This window comes from Equus caballus, unplaced genomic scaffold (genome assembly GCF_041296265.1).
Source record: "Equus caballus isolate H_3958 breed thoroughbred unplaced genomic scaffold, TB-T2T haplotype2-0000563, whole genome shotgun sequence".
In the NCBI taxonomy this organism is placed as follows: domain Eukaryota; kingdom Metazoa; phylum Chordata; class Mammalia; order Perissodactyla; family Equidae; genus Equus; species Equus caballus.
This window is the reverse complement of record NW_027221926.1, coordinates 219694-230415: the sequence shown is the minus strand read 5'-3', so window position 1 is coordinate 230415 and position 10722 is coordinate 219694. Positions and strand designations below refer to the sequence as shown.

The 10722-nt window shown below is 43.2% G+C and overlaps 1 protein-coding gene across 1 annotated transcript in view; it reads left to right on the top strand.

Moving 5' to 3' along the window:
* LOC138922179 (ral guanine nucleotide dissociation stimulator-like) overlaps positions 1-10722 on the top strand; it is a 77866-nt gene that overhangs the window by 22128 nt on the left and 45016 nt on the right. The window lies entirely within an intron of this gene.

Below are 10722 nucleotides of genomic sequence, written 5' to 3'. Positions count from 1 at the left end.
GGGAGAACCAGGGCTGGCTCTGCAGGCATGTGACTGTGCTGTCATACGAGGCCCCTCGCTCAGGAGAGCCTGGTGCTTGCTCTCATGCTCTCCTGCTGCCATCCTGAGGTGCCGTCCCCCAGCTCTATCGTGTTATCATTGACATGTAACGTTGGGTGAGGTTAAGGACTGCGAGGCCGTATTTTGACACACGCACATATTGTGAAATGAATTCAACAGTAAGCTTAGTGAACACCTCCCTTTCCTCCCATATTTACCTTTGTGTGCGTGTGAGGTGGGAACATTTCAGATCCGCTGTCTTATCAACATTCTAGTGTATCATAGAGTATTGATAACTGCAGTGATCATTCTGTCGAGTCGATCCCACAATTTATTCATCTTCTAAAGGAAAGTGTGTACCCTGTGTCCTACATCCCCCCACTGCCCCCACCTCCCAGCCCCCGGCAGACGCCATGCTGTTCTGTTTCCATGAGCTTGGCTTTTTTAGAGTCCACACTTAAAGAAAATGTAAGGTAAGAAAAACCCACATACTTACGTTTCAAGTCCTCTCCGTAACGGGACTTTGGCTGACTTCTCAGGGGCTCTGATTAGGGGCATGCTGCTCCCCAGGCACTGGGAGACTGGAAGGAGAATTCCTCCTCACAGTCAAAGGACCACTTTGGCCACTTTCTCACTCACATCGTGGTTGTACATCTGGAAGTAAGCCGATTAAGTGTTTCTTCTCAGGAATATCTATCAGCCTCTTGTACATTTTGTCAGGATTAATTTCTGTGAAGGTAGAGAATGTAACCTGTGTGTCCATGCACCGGAGGACATGTAGACTGCAGGGCAGCGCGAAGTGCTCCAAGCACAGGGATTGAGTCCTCTGCCCACCTCTCCGCACACTGAGTGACAGCAACACAGACCATCCTGGATGCATAAGACGTCTCGTCGCGACTGAGTGATGGCACTCACATCAACCCACACCTGCTACTACAGCTATTATCGTATCTTTCTGACATTTTAGAAAACAATGGCCCTTTGATAATCAATGGGAATCACCCTTTCAAAGAGCCAGTGATGCCATGAACTTTAATGAGTGACATCCTTGTCCTGTTCCATCAGTTTGTTCCCTGTGATTAGTTTGGGTAATCAGACACTGAGTCACACTTTTTACTGAATAAAATGTGTGCAAACAAGAAAATTGGTTGGTTGTTCTAAAAATAGCATTTGTGAACATATTGAAAAAGCAATAGCCAGCCTGGTGGCATAGTGGTTAATAACGTTCATGTGCTCCACTTCAGAGGCCCGGGGGGGTTCTTGGGCTCAGATCTGGGTGCAGACGTACCCATTTCTCATCAGCCAGGCTGTGGCAGTGACTTGCATGCAAAACAGAGGAAGCTTGCAACAGATGGTAGCTCAGGGACAATCTTCCTCATCAAAAAACAAAACAAATAAAACAAACAACCCCAAAAGAGGCTTCTAGACCAAAGTCTCTCTTTTTCCACTAGTACCACAATAATATTTCCTTTCCAGCCTCTTTGCTCTCTTCACTCTGTGCCCATGTGAAGTAGTGTTCAGCAAGGAAATGGGCTGGAAGTGCTGTTTGCATGTATAGGCTCAGTCCATGAAAACGTGCCTCAGGATGTGCCATACATTTCCCCTTTGCAACGTTCTGGAAGGAACCTAAGGACACGCCCAGAGCCGAATCCACATGTCGAAGAGGACAAATCCCCAAATTGAAGGTAGCTGGGTCCTGACCCTCTGACTGGAGGAAAATCAATAGGCAGAGTCACTTGCTATTTGAAAGCTTGTGTTGAGATGCTATATGCAGGAAACAAATCTATATAATGTTCCAATAACTGATATTTTCATTTATCTTTGGGCCAGCAGATGACTTGACTTGACTTTAAAGAAGTCTGTAACAAAAATTGTTCTGAAGCAAGTTTTCCATGAAAAAATATGTTTCCAAATCTGGAAACAGTAAATAGCCCTTGAAGAGCTGAAAGGGTAAATTAAAAATGTAATTCTTAAGTTTATTTATTTATTTTTTCTTATTGTATAAGTTTCAGGTGTAGAGCATGATAATTTGCCACCTGTGCATAAGTTTATTTAAAAAACGAAAATCACATTCTCTCCCAACAATTTTTTGATATTAAAGATGTATCACATTTTAAATATATTACCATTCTTTTGTTTTCAGATAGTTTGTAGCTGGTAGGAGTGCAGATTACTTTCTTGTGCCTAAAAATACAATCGAACAGAGACAGTCAGGACCCGAATATTCTTCCTCACTTCATCAGTTTTGGATGCACTTGCTACACAGCTGGATTCCCTCCCCGACAAGCTCTCAGGCAGACCAGCTGTCCTCCAGGGCTTCAGAGAGCTGCGGATTCCTCGGAAGCACCTCTGGACCACAATTCAGGACCACAAATGAGGACGAGCCAACAGATTTTCAGCTCTCATCTTTGGCTTCAGTTCTCTGTGACTGTGATCAAGTCTGTAGGGCAGTTTATCAAAGAGGGTCTGATCACAAGCAGAGCTGCAGTCCTTTGAGTCTAACCCTAACATCCTGTGGAGACTCTGATGATGAAAATGGGTGGCTGTATTCTAGGGACTTGAAATGGGTGCTTTCATTGTGCCGTGGCATCGAGGCGGTCTTTTTCAAGGACTCCAAAGCCTGGTGACTCCCTTGTTCTCCAGGCCATGGCTCCAAGGGGTGGGGCATGTCCTGGGCAAGAGAGCAGCGCTGGCTGCAGCAGAGCGTCCTCGGGACCATCGCAAAGAGACTAGGGCACTCGGGTTTGAGTAATTTAGCACCATTTCCGGAAGGGGCGCCCATCCACCTCCAGCTGTGAGTTCTGAGCCTCTTGCTCTGCCCCCGGTGTCCGGCAGGGGGCGCATGGACCTCCATTTGTGAGCAGCGTGGGGTGCCTGCGGGTTCTGCCAGAGGCCGCAGGAGCTGCATCCTCAGCGGGGAAGGTGCTTCGCTTGTCAGGAGGATGGAGGAGACACAGCTGCGGTCATGTTGGGGTCTCCTGCTCAGAAAGAACACACCTCCTGTCTGGCCCTCATGGCTGACGAGGGGGCTGCGTTCGGGGCCCCGCGACGTTTTTCTTAAACGGTCAGCACAGAAGCTTTATTTTCTGGGCTGTTCCCTCGTGGTTTATTCTCTACTTTCTCAGTCATGTTTTAAGAAGACTTACTTTATAAAAGTATCTCTTCATTGAGGTGTTGGAAGGCTCAGAATCACAGCATGCTGGGTATTTGTTGCATATTCAGGATTGTTTCTGGGGAGAAATTCTGATACAAATTAAAGGAGAAGGGAAACCTACATGACTGTGAAGTGAATATGCCAGATATTGGAACTTTTCAATCATGAGTGATGGGGACTGGCAGATGGCAGCCTGGGGTGAAAGGGGAAATGGTTGCAATCGTATAAGTGTCTTCTTTATTTTTAATGCTTAATGTGTCTTAGGACGTGAAAGTGATCGAAAAATGCCGTTTGTGGTTGGTGGTTTAACACCGCCTTACTTTCCAGCTCTGCAGGACTCTGCAGCATTGTCTTGTGCATTCTCAGCCTCAGCCTGGATATCAGCCTTTTCCTCAAGGAACGCTGGCTCCTTGTATGAGACAATTGCATTAAAAACATGGCTCTGTGAGCTCAGTGTGCTGGTTGCTCCGGGGTGTCCTTGCTTCTTGGCCCTCTCGGTGGCAGGATGCTTAAGTTAGGCTGGTGTGCTGACCTTACCGTGTGTACACTGTCTGCTATAAATGTGTCTATATGGAAACGGCCATGTTTAGATTAAGGTCAGCATCAGTTCAGAGCACGGCTTCCCACTCGAATGCATGGCCACATGGAGCCCTCCAGCCCGCGCCCTGCCCTCCCCGAAACCTGCCCCTCCAGTAGTGGAACCCTGTCTCCTGCTGTCTGGTGACCACTCAGTCCTTTCTCCAATCCCGGTCTAGATGCATAGGGGCCTCACAGTTATTAACCAGTAACTGTTGAGAAAGAACTTTATCAAGTAGGGCTCTTTGCTTGGTTGGTTTCTTTTCCTGTAGTTGTACAGATTCCAGTCATTTCCAAAGGTCCTTAGGTCAACACCACTTCCCCCACCACTTGCTGTGTGTTTTTTCCATTCTCAATATAGTTACACTCTTTAGTCTCATTTGCATTCCATCCAAGGATCCACCCACCTAAATCATTTTACTAATTTGTGTAAGTCAAGATTTGCTCTTTCTACTGTAAAAATCTGGGGATTTTGTCAAAGGCAGAGAGGCAAGTATCCGCCATTAAAGCATCACACAGATTTCCTGACCTCTCCGCCCACACCATCCCTGCACAGCACTGGGAAGCTGATCTGTGTATCAAATTGATTGCTTTGTGTTCGCAGAATGCCATATCAATGAGATCATACTCTACCCAGCCTTCACAGATGCTTCTTTCAGTTATAAAGATGAGTTTGAGATTCCTCCATGTCTGTTCATCTTGATAGTTCTTTCAGTGTTGGCACTTGATTGCATTACATTGCATGGATGTACCTCATTTGGGTGTGCTTTCATTTATTGAAGGTTATCTTTGTTCATTCAAGTTCCCTGCCCCTATAAATAAGGTGCAATGTACATATGTGTGCTGGCTTTTTTGTTGACGTTCTATTTGAAAACAGTGTGTAAATACCTAGGAAGATGGTTGAGGGATCACGAGTTAAGATGATGTTTAGCTTTGTAACAAAGTACCCAAGTGTCTTCCACAGCGGCTGCACCACTCGGCATGGGCAGCAGCGATGATGACGGAGAGTCTGTGCTGTCCTGCCCCCCAGCCATGAATTGATATCGTCTATTTGTGTGTAAAGGTTGTCTCACTTTGTTTCAGTTTTCTTCTCTCTAATGATAAGTGATTTTGAGCGTGTTCTTGCATGCTTAATTTATGCTTATATCTTCATTAGTGAGGTGTTTTTTCAGATCTTTACCCATTTTTAATTGGAATGTTTGTTTTCTTATTGTTGAATTTATGATGCTTTGTACCTTTTAATACAGCCTTTTCTTAGATATGCTTCTTGCAAAGATTTCTCACAGTCTAGAGTTGGTCTTTTTCTTCTCTTAACAGTATTGTCACAGAGTAGAAAATTTTAATTCTAACAAAGTCCACCTTAACTTGATTTTTCTTTGAAGACTCATTCTTTCAATGTTGAGGATAAAAGGTCCTCATGAAAACCGAGGTCATATCTTCTCCTTTGCTATTTCTAGAATTTTAATAGCTTTTTAGTTTACATTTACATCCATGAACAATTTTGGTGAATATTTGTGTCATGTGGAAAGTTTGTGTCTTTGTTAATTGTTTTCCATAAGGTCACCCGATTGTGGCATCACCATTTGTTTAAAAGACTAACTTTTCTCCATCAAATTGCCTTTGATCTTTGGACAAAGATCAGTTGACCATGTTTGTGAGTCTATCTATGGACTCTGTGTTCTTTTCCATTTATCTACTGGCACATTCTTACCCCAGCATCATGCTCGCTGTAGCTTTTTAAATCCTGGAACGGGGAAGTGCGGCTTACTCAACTTTGCTCTTCAGTGTTGTGCAGGATATTCCAGGTGCAGAAACGGTTTGTAGATATCTACAAAGTGTCTGACTGGGACATTGACTGGGGTTGTGTTGACTCTATAGGTCCAGTCGGGAAGAGCTGACGTCTTCATTATACTGAGTCTACTGATCATGGAAGTGAAATACGTCTCCTATTAGGTAGGTTTTCTTTGCCAGCTTTCCACAGCATTTGGTAGTTTTCTGGGTACAGATTTGTCTTTACTTGTTTATATTTTTACACAAGGATTTTATTTATTTTCCTTTTGTACCCTTTTGTGAAGGGCATTTTCTTTTCTTTTAAGTTCCCCTCATTCATTGGCAGCACAGAGAATACGCACCGCGTGTTGCATTTTGACCTGTACTTCTTGTTATCATAATCCACTCTCATCAAGGCCTGGGATGCTGTGCCCATTTCCGTTTGAACTTCAGAAATTAAGGGACTGAACAGTGTGACCACTGAGCTGCTGTGCCTCGGCTTAGGAGTCCCTGCTTAGCGGTAGCCAGCTTGCTCCCCGGCCGGGGGCACAGGGCTCACACCGCCGCCTTGTTCTGACCGGGGCCCCAGAGACCAGGGTGTGGTGCTGGGTGTGCTGCCCATGGATGCTGGTTCCTGGCCGCAGTGAGACAAGAGCTTCCTGTCCCCAGGATCGATGTGCCGCTCCCTGGGGAGGAGGATGCTCCCTGCCCGCTGCCGGCCCAGCAGGGGCCTGGGTGTCTCCTCTGACCTTCTCCTTTGGTTGTGCGCACAGAGCTGCATGGTCTGGACTGTTCCCGGGGCTTGTTCTCTACTCCCTCAGGGCGTGTGTTCCTGAGGCCTCTTGTGCACAGGATCGTCCTTTACGGGGCTCATGGGGCAATCACAGCCCGCTGTGCTGTGTCACAGGCTCGCGGGGTTTGTGGGAGGAATCGTGCACAGATTCAGACACACAGGTGCCCTCGTGAAAGGATGTGCGAGATGTCGGGCCTTCCCGGGGAAGGAGCTGGGAACACAGGACACGTCTGGAGACTACAGAATTGCTGGGCGAAAGGGAAAAAGTGTACAGATACACACGCACTACATGAATTGTTGATGGCTAATTTTTCCTGTAACGAGAAAGTAGCTGAAAAAATATTGCAAAGGTAAAGATGACGTATTAATACACATTGTTTCAATATTTTAAGTATATCAGAGTGAGGAGTTATTACAGTTTTACTTTCCTGGCTTTAAAGGAAGACAAATTATGTATAATATATTTAAAATACACTTCTTTGCTTATCTTGCTTTCAAATGAGAATATTACCATGATTGGCATTTTCTCATAACAGAGCTACAATCTTAAATATTTTTAAATATGAGCTCGTTGAAACATTTTTGCAGGATTCCAATGTGGCCAGTATTGTTAAACAACAATAATGAATCCAGGCCCCGACCAAATTGTTGGTAAGAATCTCATAAGAATATATCATGAATCAGTTTTCGACAATCCAAGCACAATGGTGATTTTTAAAATAACAGCATTGCATGCTGCTTAAAGCATTTAACATGAAATATACTCAACTTAAAGCTTCATCATATTAAAGACCTAAGACAATGACAGTTTTGTAAATTAGATACATTCATTGCAAACAGATTTTCTCCTTTAAAAATGTAAAATCTGAAGACATCTTCTTTAAGTTTGTGTATGTCCATTCAAAAGGTAAAAGTAAGATATCTATACCTTATTTTTATTATAAACGTCTTTCCCAGCAGAATTGATATTTTTATCTGTAGCTTCTTCCTTGCTCACTCCTTTGTTTTCTTGTTGTTTATTGTGTAAATCAGAAAGTATGTTTCTGCGTCTCTCTCGCAGATTTCAGTTCCTTTCTCACGGCGGCCGTGGGCAAGGGGTGCGGCCTTGTACTCGGCGCGTCTCCATCTGGATCAGGAGTTTTCGCTGAGAGCTCCCTGGACAGTTTCCACTTGCTGCACACAGTCATCCCGTCATGGGAACTGCGTACAGATCTGTGGTCTCTTTGCACCAGGACACTTCTGCTTTCAGCCTGGGGTATTTCCCAATTTCATTTTACATTACATCTAATTCTAATAAGATAATATGTGATTTTCAGGTATGTATTATAAACTAACATGTTTTATACATATGTGTACACATATTTCAGCATTTGCTAAATGTCGTTAGTTTTCGTGGGACGGTGGCTGGTTGCATTTGATCTTGATGACCATTGGGGCACCAGTAGTAACCCTGGTGGGAGCACAGGCCAGGTTGTCAGCAGTGGAGATGGCGACAAGTGCTCAGATTTTAGATGCGTTTTTGCCAGATTCACAGGTGTGACACCTGTGCTGTCACACAAGGTCCTTCGTGCAGAAAAGCCCTTCCTTGATTTCCTGCTCCATTGTTGTCATCTTGAAATTCTTTTTACTTCACAGTTTTATTGACATATAGTTGATGTAATATAACATTGTTTGAGTTTAAGGTGTACAATGCGATGATTTGATACACATGTATATTGTGAAATGATTACCACTGTGAAATGATAAGGTTAGTTAACACCTCCATCACCTCCCATAATTACCATTTATTTGTGGGGAGAACATTTCAGAGCTACTCCCTTAGCAACTTTCAAGTATACAATATAGTGTGTTAACTATAGTCACCATCCTGTCCATTAGATTCACTAGAGCTTACTCATCATGTAAGTGGAAATTTGTAGCCTTTGACCAACATCTCCTCATTTCCTCTGTAACTAAGCAAAAGGGGCGCCTTCTGCTCACCACAATCTCATGCCAGTCAATTGCACACAGGCCTGTGGCTGAGAAAGGAAAATTTATGCAGTTAGCTAGCATAATCGGAAGATGGCGGACTAGTGTCCGAAAGAACCACCTTCCAATCCTACAGAACCTTGAGGCAGTTTATGGAGGGGAGATGGGCAGGGAAAGAGAGGGTTTAGGGATGTCGACCATCCGGTGTGACAAACTGCAAGGCGCCGAGTTATCTCTTTGGTCTGTCATTCATGATGGGTAGCAGTGCAGGATTTTTCTTTCTGGAGGTTGTCATGTTCCTGGGGAACTCAGAGAACAAAGTTGTCTTGTCACAGCTGGAGGATGTACATAAGCAAGAGTCTCAGAATGAGCAGGTGATGTATTTTGCACCAGGGAGAGGTGCTTAATCACGTAGGCTGCGTGCAGGCGAGAAGGTATTCCCAGAGACTAGTGAGTCAGGGTCCTGGTTACAGAATTGTTTCCTTTCCTAAGCTGGCTTCCCTCATGCTAACTTCAGATCTAGCTGTTAGACTCCCACCACCAGCCCCTGGCAAAAACCATTCTGTTCTCTGTTTCTCCGAGTTTGGCTCTTTTAGATTACACATATAAATGAGATTTTACAGTATTGGTCTTTCTCTGTCTGACTTATTTCACCCAGCATAATGCCCTCCAAATCCTTCCTTGTCACAAATGGTAGGATTTCCTTCTTTTTTTATGGCTGTATAATATTTCCTTTTCTGTATATACCTCATGGTCTTTCTCATTCATGTGTTGCTGGACACTTCGTATGTTTCCAGGTCTTGGCTATTGGGAAGAATGCTGCAGTGAACATGCGAGTGCAGAAATCTCTTCAAGATTCTGATTTCGTTTCCTTCGGATATATACCCAGAATGGGTTTGCTGGATTACACGGTAGTTCTGCTTGCAATTTCTTAAAGGTGTCCAGTGTGTTGATTGATCCATTTATATATTTCATGTGATTACCATCATAGCTGTAGATAACACTTCTATCACATCACATGATTATAACTTCTTTTGTGGTGAGAACATTTAAGAACAGATCTCTTAAGAATTTTGAAGTATATAATCTAGTGTTTTTGCCTGTAATCACTGTGCTATGCACTGGATCTTGAGAACTTATTCCTTTTCTAGTTGCACGTTTTTACCCTTTAACAACATCTCCCCAATTCCCCCACCCCTCTGCCCCTGGTAGCCACCATTCTACTCTCTGTTTCTATGAATTCAACATGTGAGATTCCATATATGATGATGTCATACGATATTTGTCTTTCTCTATGTGGCTTATCTCACTAAGTAGAATGCCCTCAAAGTCCACCCATGTTGTTGCAATTAGCAGGATAGCCTTCTTTCTCATGGCTGAATAATATTCCCTTGTGTGTGCATACACCTCATTGCTTTATCCATTCATCCATTGATGGACACTTGGGTTGTTTCCATAGCTTGGCTATATTACTCGCTGCAATAAACATGTGCCTGCAGATATCTTTTCCATATCCTGTTTTCGCTTCCTTTGGATGTATAACAGGAAGTGGGATTACTGGAGCATACGGTAGTTCAACTTTTAGTTTTTGAGGATTCTCCGTATTATTTTCTATAGTATTTGAACCAATCAACATCCTCACCAACAGTGCACAAAGCTTCTTTATTCTCCACAATGTGGCCAACACTTTCCACTTGTCTTCTTGATGACAACTATTTGAACAGGTGTGAGGTGATAGCTCAACGTTGTTTTGATTTGCATTTCCCTAGTGACTAGCGATGTTGAGTATTTTTTTAATGTACCTGTTGGCCATTAGGATTTCTTCTTTGGAAAAATATCTATTCAGATCCTCTGCCCATATTTAAATCGGATTATTTTGGTTTTTTTGCTGTTGAGATGTATGAGTTCCTTTTATATTTCGGGTACTAACCCCTTCTCCACTCTACAGTCTGTGAATTGTTTCTCCATTCCGTACGTTGTTTTTACATTTTCTTGATTGTGATTATGCTGTGAAGAAGCTTTATAGTTATAGTTTACAGCTATATAGCTTTATAGTTCCAATTGTTGATTTTGCTTTTGTAGCTTGTGCTATCGATGTCATATCCAAAACGCAATTGCCAAGACCTGAGTCAGGAGCTTCTTCATGTATTCTCCCAGGAGTTTTAGGATCTCAGGACTTAGGGTTAAGTCTCTAATCCACTTTGAGGTAATATTGTGAGTGGTGCAATTTAGGGGTCCTATTTCATTTTTCTGCCTATGAGTATGCAACATTTCCACCACTATTCATTGAAAAGACTATCCTTTTCCCATTCACAGTAGCATCAAAAACAATAAAATTTTTAGGAATACATTTAAGCAAGGAAGTGAAAGAACTGTACAATGAAAACTACCAGACTTTGGTGAAAGAAATTGAAAAAGATAG